The 19,887-nt window shown below is 46.4% G+C and overlaps 1 long non-coding RNA gene across 1 annotated transcript in view; it reads right to left on the minus strand.

Moving 5' to 3' along the window:
* The window catches only part of LOC114067054, a 49,303-nt gene extending 33,646 nt beyond the window's left edge, over positions 1-15,657 (minus strand). Inside the window, exons 1-2 of the long non-coding RNA XR_003573306.1 lie at positions 15,464-15,657; positions 12,727-12,815 (exon numbers count right to left, since the gene is read on the minus strand). This is a non-coding gene — a long non-coding RNA (uncharacterized LOC114067054). The remainder of the gene's footprint in view (positions 1-12,726; positions 12,816-15,463) is intronic.
* Between the last annotated feature and the right edge of the window lie 4,230 nt (positions 15,658-19,887).

A 19,887-nucleotide genomic window follows, 5' to 3' on the forward strand; every position in this document is an offset into this window, starting at 1 on the left:
GAGCTAGTCCCAGCCACAGAGGATGAAATATTAGCCTCTCAGTCACTTCGTGCTATCCAAACTCCATTGAAAGCAGAATGATTAAAGCCCACCTGGTGGATTTACAGGGCTTTGTGCTGATATGAGACTGCTCAGTCAGGAGAGGCAGCCTTTTGACATGATTCAGTCGACTGCCCGTGGCATTTGACACACACCTAAGGAGTCTAAGTGGTTCCTGCTATTAGCAAAGACTTGAAAAAAGACACTTGTCACATTAGGTCAGCTCTCTCTTAACTCCATCCTGTGAAATGTCACCAGTACCCCTGGGCTCCTCATCCCTTATCAGGCTCTCAGATAGATGTAGTTATCGTTCCAAAGCAGCGAGGAACAGAGAGAGAAGCAAAGAAAGAAAAGTGTGAGTTGTTTGTTGCCTCTTGCACAAATGACAAAGCAAGTTCTTGAAGACTGACCGCTTTGTGCATTATGCTTTTATAGGGAATTACATCCCCTGTTGCCCTCACTCACCAGATCAACACCCACAGCGCTGGTTACCCAACAGCTCCCTGCTCAGGGACATGGTTACCCTCACAGGACTTTTTGGGAACTGTGCATTATTTTAAGTATTATTTAAGCAGAATCTCCCTTTTCTGCCTCATTTAAAGCCTAGAAAATCTAAAGCCTCGAAGGCTGCACCTCTAAACTGCAACGTGAGAAGGATGGAAGTGGGCAAAAGGGAAAGAAATACAGAGAAGGGAGACACAGATGAGAGTCTTTCATAATATCTCAGTTGGACAAGTTAGTGTTTGACAGCTTGAATTTATGTGAACATTAACAGAATTGATAAGTCAGGGTCTTGCTGACCTTGGTAATATTCCAGAAGTAATATTTTCACTAAGGTGAACTATTTCTGGACATTTCTCCAACGTACCGAACGCAAACACTTTTTTCCTGACATTGGAGCGAGCACAGCTCCTTGTTCCTGTTCCCTACTGAAAGGGAACAATATATTCCTATTTCAGCCAAGGTCATCTAAATTCTTGCCCCTTGGCAGGGATTCACATTTTTCCCCTCAATGCTTCAATGAATGAATTTTGCTTTTCTCTCCTCAGACAGGTTGCACCCACCCCACAGAGCCTGAGCAGCAAAGCCAGGCTGCTCACAGGGGTGTCCTGCCAGCAGGAGCCTCCACTTTCCAACACAACTCCACTTTCCCTGCTTTACCTCGTGCCTACACGTTGTTTTCCTCAAGGAGCACAGCTTTGGCTCTCTGTTTATCAGGATGAACCAGAGCATTCCAAAGCATTTCAAACACAAATCAGTTTTCCTGGGCTGTGAATGGGTTGCTCAGGTAGGGCAATACGAGGGACAGAGTTGGACCCAAGTCTTCCTGAGACACAGACTCCCTGCTTTGCTTTGGAATATTTTAGTAAGGAAATGTTATTCATCAGCAGCATGACACCTGGAAAGCACCCAGGACTGAGACCCCAAGGAAAAGAAGGGCCTTTTCCTTTCTGGGAAAGGGGCACAGCCTCTTGGCCTGACCACACTCCACTGACTGTCAACAGAAGATCCCAACATCCAGAAAACCCAGAAAAGAAGATCCCAACATCCATAAAACGGAATTCAGCTTTCCCTGGTGTGAATCAGCTCCCTGGGCCTGCAGGGACATTGATTTATAGCAATGGAGGTGTAGGCAGCTCAATCCATCTCATGAGCAACCACAAAACACATTGTATGCAATCATCTCCATCTACAACAACAAAACCTGCGTGCTCAGGGAAATGGCTTGATGATACCACAGATACACACATTTATACAAGGTAATTAAAAGAGTTACTGAAGCAGCAGAGAACAGAGCTTTAATTACTGGCAATGCTCTGAATGGCCCATGGCCCACAAATGTATCTCTAATCATAATCACACTCAGCCCTTCTCCTCTTCAAAGTGTATCATAATTGTTTCCTAATTCATCTTTAAGCACCACACAGCCTGTTTAGCCTTCTATAAACACTGGCTGCACAGTTCTGGGGAGGAAAAGGAGGAGAGGATGATGTGTTAGAGAACTTGCTACGTTCCCTGGAAGACTCACTGCTTGGCATTTATTTTTGTTAATTTCTGTAACTTCTGAGAGTCAATAGGGACTCACCTTAGCTCTGTGATGCAGCTAAAATCCTGATTTACATCAGTTCTAGGTAGGACTTTAATGTGAAAGGTAACAACAGGTAACATTACCTGGCACATCCTTGGTCAGGGTATGGCTGAAACAGCTGCAACTCTTAGGGCTGATCATTTCCACATTTTACACTCATCTCAGGCTGAATCTTTCAGAGAGAGCATAAAATCAGTTCTGTAAATAAGGGTCACATAACTACCATGGTCATGGTCAGAAACAACTTCAAACTGCGCAAAAAAAAAAAAAAAGGATGTTCTTTCTGTGGAGATTTCAGCGTGGCTGAGTTACAAAGGGAGACAGTCATAGTTTGAAATGAAATTTTAGGGTATCTATGTCACCCCCAACACATACCCCATCTTAAGCCAACATCTGAGATGGCAACACGAACCACTGAAGTTCATGGGAATGCACAGGGAATGCTGGGATTTGTGCTGGTTGGGCAAGTCCTGCTTGGTTTTAAGCAAGGATGCATTTTGTGAGGAGGTCCCACACTATCCCCCGAGCCCACACTGCTGCACCACCAAGAGGCAAAAGGCCTGAAATCACAGCCAGCCCAACGAGCTCCGGGCACTGCACGAGTCACCCCACACAGACAGAGCCACTCTGCTCTGCAGTGGCTGATGGACAGGGGCTCTCTGAGACTGAAAAAGGGCCGATTCGGACAGGAGGGAGAATTTTGCTTCCATGAATAGGACTTTTGAAGGGCAAGCAGCTGCCTCAGGTACGTGTCCTCACGCACGCAAGACAAGAGAGGGGAGAGATTTCAGTAACCCAAGAGGAGCTTTTGGGCTGTGCTGTGCTCATGTGCTGCTAAAGCTGATGATGTGCCAGTAGGAACCAGCTCATCAGATGGGCACAGGCTCCCTCTGTTCTTTCCTAGGAAGGTGGCAGATAAAAGACAAGGCATTCAAGTAGCTGACAGGGTAACCTGTAAGTGCCTGTCCCGAGCAATCTACTTGTCAGCTTGGCTGGCTCAGAGAGGAGACGTGTGCCACAGCTGTCAGCTTTGTGTCATCCTCCCTCTCTGCCTTTCATCGGCCTTCAGCCCATGAATGGAGGTTTTATTTGACTTTCTTTTTTTGGCCCAGCTCACGGGAGGAGCTCCTTTGTCCTGCTGCCTTAATGCACCTGAGTGTGGAAATGCAGGCAGCTCCAGGAACAGCGAAAAGCAGGATGGGGATGAAGACATAAGGAAGCCATCACCACCACCACCACCATCATCATCATCATCATCATCATCATCATCATCCAACAGGCACGCTGAGGCCTGGAGGTGTAAATGCACAGGCTGAGCAAACACAGAGCCCTACAACACACTGACCACCATCCACAAGCACTACATAAAGGACACAAAGGTTTTCCTGCTCCCTGTGTGTGATTCCACAAGCTCTTCTCCAGCACAAGGACAAATGCCTGTGAAAAGAGGGAATCTCAAGGCTGCTTTTCTTTAACAGTGGCATCAACACCATCACAAATGGAACTACCTCCCAAGTCTGGCCTGGAAGATCTCTGCACCTGATCCCTTTCCATCCTTCTCCCTGGCACAAGCAGTCTGAGCCAGGCACTCCCTGCTGCTGGAGGTACAGTGCGGGCACAAGGAGCACTGAAACATCCACCTTCCCAGGAAAGGCAAAGAGTTTAATCCTCCACACACTTTCCATCCACGATTTCCTAACAGAAGGTGCAGGGATGGACTGTGAGAGCCTCTGGCTTTGAACAGAAACCTCCCTCTCAAACAATCATCATGTCAAGGTGATCTCCTTGATTCCCCAGGATACACACACAGCAAGGAGACTGTGGAGCTCCTGTGTGAGATTAGGAGAGTCAGGAAAGATCAAAGGACAAGAGACTGGCAAGGGAAGACATTTAACTGCAGAAAAATAGCAGAGCTGTGATTGCAAGGCATGAGGAAAGAAGGAACATCTTCACACATATGACTCAGGAAGCAATGGCCCAGCAGGAAAAACGAAGCATCAGCAGCTGGCACCACGTCTGATCCGAGGCCACGGTACCACAGGCAGATGCTTTTTATTGTCAAACAGATCCTAATGAAGTGTCTCAATTGAAGAATGTCAACGATATTCTACTTTGATCAAGAATATTTCATCATTCCTGGATCAAAGTGGGGTTTTTCTGACCCTTTTATTCCCTTCCTTTTTATATATATATAAAACATCAGGTTTAAAGGTGCATAAACTTTGACTCTTTACTGTGCCTCGTCACTAAAAAGACCAAATGGTGCAAGTGGCCCCTCCTGAGCACAGGGGTGGGCCTGGCGACACACAGAGGCTGCTCCCAACTCACATCACTCTTGGAAATGCCAATTTGTGCCCACCTCTGCTGCTGCTTTCTGGGAGGCAGCAGGTAACAGCTGATTGATGGCTCCTCTCCTTTTCATATACCCGCTCTGCTGACCTTTATTTCAGTGTTGGGGTGTGTTAAGCAAGGAACTCTGAGCCTGCTCTGCTTTCAGAGGTGGACAAACTACAGGAGCAGACAAAGGAGGACTGGGTGAAAGAAAGCATCTGCAACAGCCTTTGGAAAGGCAGGCATTCCACTGGGAAGCTCCTCTGGGCTGTCAAGAGTTAGTTGTCAGACCTGCAGGTTGCTGCATGCTCAGCTCTGGGCTCTTTTAACCTGTCCATTAGGAGATGAATTTTCAGATAAATACCCTGACACCTGCTGGTTCACACTGGTCATTCTGCCTGGGTGTTCCACCCAAACACCCCTGCAGCCACCACTGCCACTGGAAAAGCTTGGAAACAGCAAGGGAGTGAAGTAAAAACAGCATTTTTACCTATCTTGGATATGATTCTCACCTGCCTGATCACCTCACGAGCTTATCCAGTCTGGGAAGTTAAGCACAGAGTCTGGCCAGCAGATCCAAAAGGCATTTATAGTCCCTGGAATACCCTTTGGAACTGTCACAGATTCATCCAGTGTCTTGGAGGAAATCTATTATGGAGCAGGCAATGAAGCTCCTGAGTGCTAACCTTTTTAAAACTTCCTAAGTTTCCAGGGGGAAAACGTTTGTGGGATTGTAAAGCAAAGATTATTTGGCTCTGGTTGAAGAGAAAGATTTCTAACCAAGTGAAAAGCACATTGCAGTCAGGGGCTCTTCTTACAGATAAAATATCGCTTGACATAAATTATTGCTTTTATTTATCAGAGTAAGAGAATTCTGAATCAAGAGAAAAAGAAACTGGAATCTTACAACTTCACTGATTTTCACAGATACCTGATCTCTGTTTCAAACAATAAAGGCCATAGTAAGACCATAACTGATAAATGCAAAACATTCTTAAAAGATAATATAATCCCACTTAATACATCACCATTACTTGGCAAGAAAACAGACAAATGCAGTGGGGTTTATCACAGCACTTCCATTTGATCAAGAGCACAATAATCTCATTCAAATCAACACCGTAATTAGAAAGTAATTGCTGTCTAATCAGACATCAAACAGACAAAATCACCCTGGGTGTTTCTGACAAAATCACTCGGTGTCAGTTTAATTCCACTCCCTTTGGAAGCTTTATTCACAAGGTGACAGTGCTGAGACTTCCTGAACTCCCTTCCTAATTCCTTCCTTGCAGTGGGGAGATGCAGAAATCCAGGATCAGGCAGATCCTGGGCCAGGGACGGGCAGAGCTGGGTGGGACGATGGACCCCAGCACACCCCTGGGGTACCACAAACCCAGGAGTGAAGATGCCTGCAAAGCCTCTCCTCAGTTCCCCCAGCCTGCTGAGAAGGGCAGGGATCCCAGAGGGTGCCAGTGGGAACCCCAGCCCGTTGCTGCACTCCCAGGGACAGCCCTGAGTGGAAATCCTTTTGTACCCTGCATCAAATACCGGGTAACAATCGCACCGTTCTCTCTGAAGAGCCTCAAAGCGAAGGATTTCAAAGGCAGGAAGGAGCAAATACCTGGAGCTCTCTAATTACAGAGTCTGAGATATGCACAGCAAAGTATTAAAATAAATGATACAGATGAATTATCAGAGAAGAGAGCGGGGCTGATAAGCCATATTTAGTATCCTAATCCTGACTGTTTGTTTTGCATTCCTCGAGCCTTTCAAGATGACAGGTTCTGATCAACTGCTTCCCTTAGAGGTTGGCAGCTTTCCTGCCGCAGCGTTTCATTTCTGTTTGATGTTCTCAACTTTGTGTCAATGTACAAACTACTGTTAAGATATATAGCAGCGATTAAAATAATTCATCCATCTGGTTCTAATTAAAGACCTAGTTAAACCTAATGACAACTTGATCTAGCAAAGCCAGCTCTCCTCTTTTAAAAGGGCTGTGTGCATTCAGAACCCGGCGCTGTAAATGGGTGACAGGCTACTGCGGCGTGCCCGTTAAATTCCAGGGAATTAATTAAACTTGTTTCATAAAAAGGTCTTAATGGCATTTACTGGCAAGACAAGTAAGGCAGAAATTGCAGGTACCCAGGATTGCTCCCCGTGGGATTTCAGCGCTCCCAGAAGGAGCCGGCAGCCCCTCCGAGCAGCACGGCAGAGACTGGGATGGAGGTAGAAGGGAGTTATGAACCTGCAGCCCCAAAAGGGTTGTCCCTGCAAATTCAAGTCTCTGCTGCTGGTCCCCGACTAAGGGACACAAACACACATCCCTGAGCACTTGGGGCACCGTGAGCACCGATCTTTGGGAATGGGAAACACCGGTGAGGATCACAGAACACACGGGAACCACGGAGCCAGATAAGGGTTCACTGACCTGGTGAAACAAAGACAGGACATTCCCAAAAGCTGCAAGAGCTGGCATTCCACTTCATGGCCCTGCCTGCTGGCAACAGGGAAGATGGCCCACTTACTCAAAATACTGCCTCCCGTGGAAGAAAAATCCCAGAGGATTTCCAGCACCTCGTGTGGGACGCAGGATTTCTGTTGTCTTGAGCAAGGCCAGGATCAGGTTCAGGAGCTGAACTGTGTAAACAATGGATTTTGCCTTTGCAGCAGCCTCTAGAAACCAGAGAGCATCGGCCTGGATCTGCCCAACCCAAATGTCTTTCAGGAATTCCAACAAGGTAGAAAGTGGCAACGACCTAATTTGTGTCCAAACTAAACATCAACTCGATCTGAAGGGATTATTTACTTCAATTCTGAAGTGTTTTAAACACCCAATTTCAAAACACAACCCCCCCCTGAACTGTTGGATTTTGAGACCTACCTGATTTGGGTGATTTCATTATTTATTGCTTTTTTATAGAACAATTTGGCAAAATTCACATATATTTGCAAAACTATTATCATAACTAAATCTGATTTTTTTTTCCCAAAATTTCCACTTAAATCTGCCACCCAAGCCAGGAGCTGGGAATATTTCTCAGGTTTTTGCCTGATTCCATTACACCCTTTCCAGTGATATCTGCAACTACAAAACTGTACAATCATCACAAAACACCAAGGCAGCAGCAGAACCTCATCAAAATCTTGCACACTGATCTTTGCAAGGTTATTTGAAGAGGAGTGTTCAGTGAAGCCTTCTCTGATACCCACCTTCCATTCTCGTTCCCGGTATAAAACAAGAGACTGCTGACAATTTCACCTGTTTAAAGCTTTTTCCTCTTTTATCCTGCTTGCAATTAAAAAAAAAAAAAATCACACATAAAGCTCACCTAGCAGCCTGTGCCTTGACTTCCTGCCCTTCACATATTCAGTTATCATATTTCTGATTGATTCATCCACCATATCCACTCGACAAGGCCACCAGTGCATCATGGAAATGGTGATCTTTAAGCTGCTGATTGTGCTTTTCATTTGCTTTGAAGTCTCTTGCCAGCTGATGTTATTTTAGGACAAGACTCTCAGGCAGGTCTGGGGTTTGAGTTTAGGGTATTTTCTTTGTTTTTCTTGCATTTTTTAACTCTTTAACCAGCAGATTGTCAACAACCTGCCCCACTTTTTTCCCCTTAATAGATGCTGAAATTTTCTTTGCAACTGCTAGAAAAGCGACTGAACCCACAAGATGAAACTGGCCAATGACAATTGTTTTTCTCACTGCCTGGATAACACACAACAATCACAGATTTCTGCAGCACACACACCCCTGTTCCCGTGGCTGGGCCGGGTCCAGGAGTGGTGGAACAAAGGCAGCTGGTAACAGTTCCAACTGGCCAGGGGAAAACCTGGAGAAGAGGAAACCTCCTGAGAAGAGCCCGAGTCAGGAGATTTGCAGGGAGATAATCCAGCCCAACTCTCAGTGACCTTTCTGAGGGAACTGAAAATGTCTGGCTGCTTGTCAAAACTGAACATCCGAGCCCGCTGCTGAAGGAAACCCACAGCAAGAGATAGCCAAAGCAATATCAAAGGCCCAAGATCCATGAGATGGAAGGAATGGGGTTGTTTTGGGAATTGCCTTTTCTGCACTGCACGCTCTGTGCTGCTCCTTAATTGTCTGCAGACACACCAGTTCCTGCCCTGCCCTAATCAGGAGAGCACAATCTGTGCTGCCTCGAACACACGAGCCCCTTTTGGACATCTCTTGATGGGCTAAAACTGAGCCAAAATGTCAAACTATCACAGGAGAGACCGAGGGGAGAATTGCCAATATTCAGACAGAGCAGTTCTTCCATCAATCACCCTCTTGCCTCTCTCTATTACAGCCACAACCTCCACCCCCCAAAATTATTTCATACCATTGAACACGAGCAGGGCTATCAAAATCCATCTCCCAGTCCTTCCAGACTCGAGGTCCATAATCTGCACCAGGTCTGACCATTCCCAGCAGCATTTTACCCAGTGAACCGACATACCCAGCCCCTGGATTTGGGATGCAGTGAATCAACAGTATAGACACCTCTGGGAGAACATCCAGGGCTGGGAGAGAGCTGAGGAAGGCAGACAAGGTGGGAGGTTTGTTGGAAGGGCAGCAGGGTTTGGGGACACAGCAGTTCTGAATTCCTGTACCGGTGTCAGGTGCCCTGAACTCTGGGGTGAGTGACACGACCGAACGACAGCAACACCTCAGCAGCCAAGTGGCAACTGCCACAAACCCCTCCTGGCTGTCACCCCCTGCACCCAACCTCCTGCAGAGCAGCAAACCTGTGCTCAGAGGACCCTCCAAAGCCCCACTGCGAGCCATGAATACAAATGCTCCGGGAACCTGACTCGTCCCAGCCACCCCAGGCCCAGCTGGCTTTAATTTCTCTCGCTATTCAAAAATGAACCACTTGAATTTGTAATTTTCAGTCCTAACAAAAGGCTCTATATTTTGGGGCCGGCGTGGAGGGAGTAGGGGGAATGTGCCTCACCCTCAGCTACTGCAGAAATGACCAGCACACAAGTCAGGGTTATGGGAACCTCAGCTGAGAAACAAGGCCAGAGTCCCCCCTCTTTCCCTGGATGAGAGGGTCCACCACAAGCTTCCATGGCAAATCTTTCCCCACAGTTCTTTTCTCTGGAGTCCAGCACTACCCTGCTTCAGACCAGAGGTTGTCTAAATTATCTCAAGGAGATAATCTTAGACTTTTGCAAAAAATATTCCATCTGCTCATTTTTGTTACAGCCCATTGAAACCAGGCACGAGGATTTACCAAACCCAAAGGAAAGAGATATTTTTTAGTGTTAATGTAAGTAAGTGGGACACACAGTGTCAGGACAGCATGGAAATGTGTGCCATGCTCCTAAAAGTTGACTGAAGATGGAGACAGCGTGGCTGCAAAGCCTGGCCCCTCTCAGCACTCCCCAACAAGCAGCTGCCCCAGAACACACACACAGGCACCCTGGGGAGACAGGGATAGAGCTCCCAGTGCTCCCCTCTGTCATCCTTCCTCAGTGTGACTCCAGGGAACTGCCATCTGAAGGAATTCACCAACACCTCCGGCAGCCCCTGCTGCCGAGGCAAACCCAGCTGGACTTTCCCGCTGACACCCCCTCCTTTGCGCAATTCCCGCCTCTTCCCTCCCAACCCTCCTTGGCACGACCCGAGCTGGTCTTCTCTCCCCAGGGGAAGAAAGAGCTGAGCGTGGGGGCAATTTGTCCCTCAGAGCATCGATCACTCCCGCAGTCAACACGTGCGCGTGGCCAGGGCTCCCCGTGCCGCTTTCCGGAGCGGTGGATGCTGTCCAGAGCCCTCTGCTCAGTGTCCCCGACAAGATGGCCATCAAAGCTGGGTTAGGGGTCACTCACCCACAGCCATTAGCACTCCAGAGTGATTGATTAGCAGCATGTGTGGTCTCAATCAAGAGCCGGTAATGAGCCGCATTCATTAATCCCATTTATATGTTTGCGTAGGCCAGTCTGGGATTTCAGGGAATAAAAAGGCTTCATACTGAGACCCGCACATTGCACTGCCTGGTGAGGCTGAGGAATCCCAGAGTGGATCGAGGATTTCCACCTAATGCTGCATTTTTGGGAATTTCAGCCCAGGTGTTTCTGGCTACCAAGTAGAGTGGCTCCACAGCACGACCTGCACCCCTCCCAGCAGCGCCCAGTCTGTGCCACAGTTTTATCTGCACTCACTTATTTCATGTTTTCCTTGCACTTTCAAAGCAGCTTTTCACGGGCACAGCTAATCCGGTGTTACACCCACTCCAGGTTTCTGTTCCTATTTAGGCCATTATGGGTTCTCTGTTATTTTGTGTTTGATAACCCCCCTTTTTTCCCTTCTTATCACCTACAGCAACCCCCTCAAGTTCTGAATATTCCACCACCACCTCTGGCTGCCCCGTCTTCCTCAAGCCATTCCCTCTGATAACCTTCTGCAGAGAGCCCCATCAGCAAGTAACTTGACTGCATGGCCTACCCTCACATCCCCCTTGGAACGGGCTCCCATCCTCTGCTGAGGTTCCTCTCACCAGCAGTAGTAGCAAATCCCCTGAAAAATACCCTCAATTTGAACCAGCTCACTCTCAGTTACAAACCATTTATCTGAGGAGATGCTAAGGAACTGCACTCCCCTCAGACAGCTCAAGGAATCAGCTAATTGCATGGCTGGCTGTCCAGAACATGTCACAGCTTTTCCCAGCAGAAGTTCAGTACACAATGGAAAAAACAAAGTTCCTTCAAAAAGTTAAGTGGGGCTTTTTTCTTTTTCTTTTTTTTTTTCCTGGTAGGAAAGTATTAGTTGGTTAAAAATAGATTTGAATAATAAATGCCTATAAGTGTTCCCAGGCCCCTTTTTTTTTTTGTAGAAATGTTTTTAGCATTTCATGTGGGGAAAAAAAATATGTAGTAGTGAGAGGTAATGATATTTAGCCACTCTGGTGCAAAGGAACAGCAAGTATGTTAAAGGGGACCAGCAAATAATTGTTTCAGCAATTCAAAAACCTTACAACTACGCACTGAAAACTAAAATAAACAAGGTGAGGGTGGTACAGACTGCACAGTAAATTAAAACAAAACTTCTCTATTTCTTTTGCAAATCCCATGCTCTGCCTCCATGGGATGCCACAGCTGGTGCTGGAAGCAATGGGTTGGGGTTGGAAAATGCCACGGCCAGCACTTAATATCCTTATTTCACACCCTATGATCCACAAGAAGGAATTCTTTATTTCTTCAAAGGGAAGATCACATGTGCTGAACACTCCTGGGCTGACAGCAGAGAGCTGGGAGATGCCTGGGCCGTGCCCAAGAGGTGCCAGGATGGAAAAGGATCTGGGAGGAGAAGGAGCAAAAGGAATCATTCCCTCCCGGGAATGTCACCCCTAACGATGTCTAGAAAGGCAGGATCAGGCACAGACATGACCCCCAGAGTTTCTCACAGGGCAGGAAAGAAACTGAGAAGATGCAGAACTGCAGAACCAAAACTTGCTGCAGGAGGGTGTTGCCTGTGTCCTGTGTGACCCTCTCAGTCCCACAAATTAATTTGGCAGGTACAGGGGAGTACACAAATAAACAAGCACTTCCAAACATACACCCTTATGCCATGAACCCAGGGAAACTAAAGGAGCTGTACCCTCCCCCTGGCCCTAGAGCTGCTGATGACCATAAATGTGTAGCAGATCCCAGGACTCCAGAGCTGTGCACCTTCCATGCCTTAGGAAAGGACTGGCAATTCCCCAGGTTACAGTTATCCCACAGGAGATTAGTATGACAGTTACTCTGCCTTTAAACATTTTCGAGCTGTGATGATTTAGTGCAGCATTTATTGGCAGGTGAGCAAACAAGGGGAAAGATGGAAATTCACAGACGGCCCTTCTTCAGAAATAGGGAAAAGATGGAGCCACCAAAACCCATATTCCCGACCTCTGTAGCTTCAGTGTTACCCTAAACCCACCAGTCTGCAGCTGAAAGGATCCTGATTAATTAGAGATGACCAAAAGGAAGTTTCTTTGACGTTCCAAACCAATCTGGGGGGGTTTATGCTAAAATAATAATGCCAATCAGCAAGGATCTTCCTGAAACAAATCTCTCATCATCTTCATTTGCTGTGCTTTGGTGCCCACCCCAAAGCAGGCTCAGGGCACAGCACTTGAATTCTTTCTCATGAAACCCCTTTTTTTCCTAAAGAAAAAAGTCAGGAATCTTCTGTTCCTCAAAGCTCAGAGATACAAGAAAATGAAATATAAATGAAGGTTCTGAGTTGTGGATCTTATCAAGTGGTTCCTACTTACATTGCTGTTCTTCAGGGCTCAAAGAATTCCAGCAGGACACGGTGGAAATGAGTCTTGTTTCATCCCCAGAGTATGCAAAAGGTATAAGGCTGCAATTAAACATTGAAAAGAAAAACATTTTGGTTAATAATAAAAAGACACAAAAGGGCAAGACAAGCTCCCAGCTAAACACTGATTTTCCAAGTCCTGAGTAAAAGGTGTCGGAATTCTATGGTATAGAAATATTTGAGATAGAGGTTTGGGATTCTGAAGCAATTTTCATTCCATAAGGGAATTCATTTTTGGTTTAAAATATTCACAAAACATTCGTTCTAAAAACGAAATGTTAACATAAAACATTTACTATTTTCAAAAACATGGAAGGATGTTACTTTTTTGTCCTTTCTTATTGTTTCAAATCATGTCTAACATCACTGTTGCTGATTGTATCTTTCTTGGTTTTCTATTTCAGCTTTTCCTTACTTCGTTTTGGGAGTTTTAGTTGTGGTTGTTTTTTTTTTTTTTTTAAATTTCCTAGCCTGTCTTTCATTTTCTGCAACTTCTTAGCACCCTTGTTCTATTGCACCCAGTATCAATAAAGGATAAAAAAGAGGCAGAACAAAAATATCAAAAATCCCAGAAGATTAACATCTCCATTTTTAATGAAAAAGCAAGCAAAGTGTCGTTTATGATGTAGCAAGAAGGTTGTCTTTCATCACAAGTGTTTTGAAGGGGAGATGTGAACAAGATATACTGACAACATTTAATTTTATCTGACTTTACTGAGCTAGTTTTATCTCACTCTGGTGAGCATCGTGCTTAACATATCAGAAGAAAACAGTCTGGGCAAGAACTATTTGTGGAATTAAACTGGAGATGATAATAGTAACAACAATAATAATTACAGAAGGTGTTTCCACAGACTTATTTACCAGTATAAAAAGCGTAGCACTAAATCAAGCTTTTTCTCCCCTTTGATGACACCGAGGGAACATTTCAACTGAACCAGTAAGAATTTGGAGAAGAAAGTTGTAGCAGGGCATTGACCTCGTATGAAAAGTAAAGCAGAAGTAAAACATAAGGATCATGTTTACCCTGGATGAGTTTCCTGTCGACACTGTTTATTATTGAGCAATAAACACACTTGGATTGTGGAGATATATCTTCAGAAGAGGTATTAAGAACCAAACAGTTTCTGTAAATCTTCTGAGTGGGATTAACATTGGGATTTAAACAAGGTTCCACACATGACACGCATTTGATCACTTAACAGGTCCGTGTCCAAAATATTCCTGGCTGCAGATGTGCACTCAGGGTCTGATTCCTCCACTCTGCTTGGCCAAAGTGCTGAGATCTGATCTTATTTTAACTAAACACATCCTAAGTTATTTTTCTATGTGTCTCTCGGGCCTCATTCGCACTGAGGCGAATTTCTGCCCTGGGGATGATGGGCTGGAAAAGTTCCTCTCTTCCACCTCCCCTCATTTATCCCACTTGGTGGCATTGTCTGATAACAGTGCTGGGGACACCCTCAGTCCCTCATGCGAGATATAAACAAATGGGAGATGAAGAGAAGGCATCACCAAACCCTTGTCCCAGCACTGCTGGACAAGGGGTTGGAGCCCTGGGGGGATTTAGTGGAGTTGGGGCCGGATAACTTTGCTCCTTCAGCACAAAGGGAGCTCCCCACAAAGCCTCATCCCTTGGCATCAGCACACAGGCCTGATCTGCCACAGCCCGGAGCAGGGAATGATCTAAGGGGTATTTCTCCAGGTTGCTCATTCTAATTGCTCAGGGTCACTCTGAAACCAAAATGTTTCTGTTTGCTTGGTGAAAAGTGAATGTGGGGGAAAAGGCATTTCAGACTGAAAGAAATGTTCCTTCACATTCACAAATGGCAAGTGGGTTTTTCTACTTCTTTACTTTTCAGAATTTTATTTTATTGTTAAGTGTAATCGAACCTGATCTCAGAACCCCATTTCAAAACCAAGCCTGAACGCTTCACATAAAACCTGCTGAAGTGACAGCTTTGACTTCACCCTTCCTTCCAGGTGGGAAAGTTTGGTTCAGATTGTTTACCCAGTTCGAGGAGGTTGGCTGCAAACAGTTTGAGCTGAATTAAGTCTGATTTTTCAGCAAATGACCCAGGGGAGCAACTATTTGTTTTACCTACTGTAACAATAACGTTGGCTATTTCACCATTGTCAATAGCTGGTTAGACATAACAAATTTAAGACGTGACAGACCAGCACTGCTTTGACAAGGGCTTTGGAGTTTGGAGGGTGCTAATTAGAGCTCTAAATGCTGATTAACCCCTCCATGGTGTTGTGTTTATCCCGGCCCGGGGTCCCACCTGTGCCCAACAGGGATTTACATCCTGAGGGAGCTGCTGGCTATGGGTCCTCCCTCCCTGCGACCACTATCGGTTACAGTGCCCAGATAGCAGAGAAGTGGGCCCTTCAAAGCAGCTACACATGTAGGAACAGCCTGCAGCAAGTGTGTGGATGCAGCCAACCTTCTCCCACTCCTCAGAAAGTCAATGTTCAGAGCAAACCCCTCCTCTGAGCTGTCAACACGCGCGGCCTCTCCGCTCGCCCTTCCGAGATTCCAGGGCTGGCGGGAGGTGATGGGAATTGAACTCTGGCTCTCAGGAGCACCTGGCTTTGTTATCTCTAAGGGCCCGGGAAGATTTCAGGCCCTATCAGCCCGTGCCATGTCCTGACACTTGACTCACAAAGTGGCCCTGGTGTTGGCTCACCTCCAGGTTGAGATAGCCACTGTCAGCAGCGAGGTGAGAAGGAATGGGAGCGGAGCAGGAGCACAGATCCCGCTGCTTCTTGTAGGAAAACACCACATCCCAGATTGCTGAGGAGTCCTCTCTCTTCTGACTCCCTCTGAACATCAAGATCTTCACTGCAGAGAGCCAGGAGGTTGAGTTCACACAGGTTTTATCTCCATCTATGTAGTGGCCACAGGGGGGGGGGAAAAGAAAAAGAAGGAAAAAAAAAATTGGTCAATGCAAAAAAACCTGATGGATTTCAGGCCAAGACTCCAGGTGGATCCCAGAAACACTGCTTGACATGTCTCAAGTACCAGTGAAAGTAGGGAAGTTGCCCAGTTTCCATGCATTTGACTCTTCCTTCACAAGTATCCTTCCTATGCACAGATCTATTCTGCATTTACTGTTGAGAACAAAGGGACTGAAATCCCATAACCCCAGACAAAACAACAAATCCCAAGAGATAATTTGATTTGAATACCCCTGAGCAGAAGCTGGAGCCTGATGCTAATAGCAGGGCATCTCTCCGGGAACAGATGCCAGGCCCTAACCTGCTGCTGTCCCCGGGGATGATCCCTGCCCGTGTTATGTGCATAAGACAGATGCAGGAATGCCCCAGGAAGGAGCAGATACTGCTCTCCACGAGAGACCAGATAACAGGGGAGAAAGCAGCTGCTTTAGAGAAACTTCACTGCCTCTAAAGCATTCACAACTGTAGAGGCATTTAGTGTTTGCTCTTTTATCAGTGCAGCTGCAAGTGATAATTCAACCTCCAAGTGGTCTGTGCTTTTGTTCTGTCTGAATTGAAAAAAACGCCCCAACAAAAATCCTTGCATTGTATCAGGATTATGTGCTTGGAAAGAACTCAACAAATTGCATTTAGGATGATCAAAATGATCCATTTTCCTCGCAGTGTTGCTGGTGGACAAAGGTTTGAAAACTGAATTTTACCACTATCAATGTTACTGCCTCATGTAGGAGCAGTGATAGAGCTTTATCAGGCAAATTCCAAGACAGATGGACCCAAAAGACAGTTATCTTTATTATCCTCATCTTGCAAACAGCAGTTGCCAGTGTCACACACTGACACTTCACTAGACATCCTAAGCATCTTTATCATCTCAATACCCCAAAATAGAATGCCTTGTGTATACTGACTTCTCCACAAGACTAGCCTTGCAAATGCTGTTTCTCCCGTACCAAAAATAAAATAAAACAATAATTATAATATCATTATTCTTCCAAACTTCCAAACCACTGCACCATGAACGTTGTCTCTCTCACAGCCTCACTCCTTGTAGCCTCCCAGTGTCTTACAGTGCAGTAAGACAATAAGCAGCTCCAGGTTTGGGACAGAGATTAAAGCCCAGCTTCTTGTATATTCGGGAACCTCATTCCCACTAAAAACTGAGCCTTTATCCCAGTCTGAATGAAATCTCATTTTTGTGGCTGAGGTACCAGCGTGTGTGTGCAGCCCAGAGCTGTCCCTGCAGAAATCCCCAGCACAACAGAGGGTTGGTGCTGCAGCCCCCGATGGAGTGACCCAAACCCACCAAAACAGCCTGGCTTGTGTTAGGGACCTGTTATTTAGACAGGGATCTGAATCCATGGAGAGATTCAGCAGGAAAAAGCATACCAGCAACACGCTGCTACTGGATGCTCCCCATTTCCCAAACAGCCATTTCCCCCAGCAGGAATGTTGATTTAAACCGTTCATGCCAAGGTGGGTGCAGGATAAGGTTATGTGATTCTTGGAGCCACCACGCCAAGCCATGAATGATGGAGTAATGAAAAGAAAATTCCAGGCTCGTTGCACGGCAAATAAAGGCAGGATTGTGGAACCACCGGCTGCCTGCTGAGCTCTGCCTTGGGGTGGGCACAGATCTGCAGGAGGATGGAGAGAGACGGTTGGGAGAGAACATCGTAACCCAAGTTTTTTGATGGAAGTCACACTAAAGGGTCACCTGCTATGCAGAGCTCAGATTATTCAGACGCTGCAATTGCTCATATTACCATGTCCAGAGGGTTTCTTTCAGGACATCACTATCTCCAATCTCCCAGGCTTCCAATGTTTTTCCTGGGGATAATCCCCTGCAACATGAAGTTTTTTCAATACAGACGCTGAACAAACTCTTTATATGTGGAATAAATAAGTTGTTATATAAACTTCCTAAAAAACCCCAAAACCTTCCAGTTTCAGCTTGGCCTTTAAAGAAGTGCAAAAGCCTTGGTGTGTTTTTAAAAGCAGAGCATTAGAAAGGATTGATTTTTTTTTTTTCTTCCCCTGGTTTAACTGACCCCAGACTGTAACCTCAGACAAGCTGATAATTGAGAAAGTAAACTAATTACAACGTATATCCAGAGCCTGCCCTGCCCCAGCATCACTGCCCCAACATTCTCACAGTGCTCCTTCTTTTCCACACTTCCCAAAATTCATTTCAGTGAATCAAAGATGCTCCCAGCCCGGATCATGGGCCACCTTTTGGCACAGCAGCCACCGGCTCAGCACAGCTCTGGGCAGCTCCTGCCTTTGCCAAACAAGCATTTTCATGACAAAAGTCAAGAAATAAATACCAATTTCAAGAAGTTCCTGAAACCTCTATTTAAAGGGCCTTCAGTTGTAAGTTCAAGGAAGGCAACGCCTTTGTGACAGCACAGCTGTGGAATAAAAAGATTCCCAGGGCCTCCTGGCTGGACTGACTCCTGGGCTTTAGAATTATATGAATATGGGCTTAAGACCACCCAAATTCTTCCCTTTTTTTTGTTTTTTTTTTTTTTCCCCCTTTCTGAGAGGGGGGGGAAAGAAAGAGAAGGTGGACACACAGGGGGGAAAGGGCCCATCCCCGTCATGCTGGACGCTGTAGTTTTACAGTACCAGTGATGTGACAGGCAGCGCTGAGCCCTGACAGCAGCTGTATTTACACTACAGCCTAACAGGGAACGCTCACTGGAGGGGCTGGAATATGCACTGCAGGATACAGTGGCCTTTGCAGAGATGCTTTAACCCACGTGTGCCAAACCCAGTTGCAGGAATTTAATTCCCTGCCAAAGCACAGCCAGGGGGGAACTGACTTTTGTCTCTCGCTTAGTGAGTCCGTGCTGGTTTTGCACCTAAATCTCAGCTCTCCACCAGGAAACATTCCCACAGGAGCAGGAGATGTTCTTCTGGAGAGCCAGTGTTCCTGTGAGGATGAAACCCCCAGCTCTCCACTGATGATACGGTGAGGGCAGGGAGCCCAGACGAGCACCTGAGGGGCAGGGGCTGTGCCCCCACAGATCCAGGCTCAAAGCAATCCACTGGGACCGGGTCTCTTCAAACTCAAACTCATTATACAGCCTTTTGACAACATTTCTTTGTTTTCTAATTGATTCAGGCTTTCTTAGGCTGATCTCTCAATGCAGAGTCTAAACAAAGAGAAACCTAATCAAATACTTGCTTTTTCAGCAGGGAAAAAGAAAATCATGCACGTTGCTCTGTCTTAGGCTGTAGTTTTCCTGGGCTGCTCCCATCTCTATTTATTGTTCTTCCTTCACACCACGAGTTCTTGGATAGCAAAGAAAAACAGCCCATGTCTTCACGAACAAGAGTTGGCTGAGAAATCAAATTAAAAATGGCAATCCCATTTGCAGCAGTGCAGGCAGCTGAAGTAGTCCACGTTTTTATTTACACCACTTCAGGTAGCGAGTAGCTCAGAGCCCTCTCTGCATATTCCCAAGTCCCATTAATTCCGTTTATTACCACCTGTTTTTAGTCACCTGCCAAAAGCAGGTGCTTTATGCTTCCCTGGATAACAGATGGAACATGGGGTCTGTGATGCAAGAGTCGAGGTACGATGGGCAGGAGGGACAGGTCGGAGGAGAAGGCAGAGAGGAAGAGAGGACAAAGTTCAAAGCCATGGGAAGATTTGGTGTAAACTTGTCACGGGGGAGGCTCCAGCAGACACATCTCAGTAGCAGGAAACCCCAACCACGACATGTTTGGACAGAAGTTTTCAGCACAGGAAGTGCTCCAGTCTGCAGGGCCTGAGCAAAGGCACCGGGGCAGGCAGGGCAGGAATGTGCAGCAGCCTCAGCTCAAGGCTGTCCTCTGACACAAGCTGAGGCACTGCAGCTCAGTCCCACACCGAGCTCGCAGATGTAGAATAGAGAATGATACGGAATCACAGAATGGGGTGGGTTGGAAGGGACCTTGGAGATCATCTGGTTTCAACCCCCTGCCGTGGGCAGACACCATGGTCTTCCACAAGACCAGGTTGCTCAGTGCCCCATCCAGCCTGGCCTATCCTGCTCCCTGTCTTCCACAGCATTCACTCTGAAGAACCTGTGGAAGCTTTTTCCCTCATTCATCCATACACTCGTCCTGGCTTAGGCACCTTTGGGCAATCAAACCTTGCGCTCCTGGC

The sequence above is a fragment of the Empidonax traillii genome, unplaced genomic scaffold (genome assembly GCF_003031625.1).
Source record: "Empidonax traillii isolate 1590-97213 ecotype Southwest subspecies unplaced genomic scaffold, ASM303162v1 scaffold854:size264813, whole genome shotgun sequence".
In the NCBI taxonomy this organism is placed as follows: Eukaryota; Metazoa; Chordata; class Aves; order Passeriformes; family Tyrannidae; genus Empidonax; species Empidonax traillii.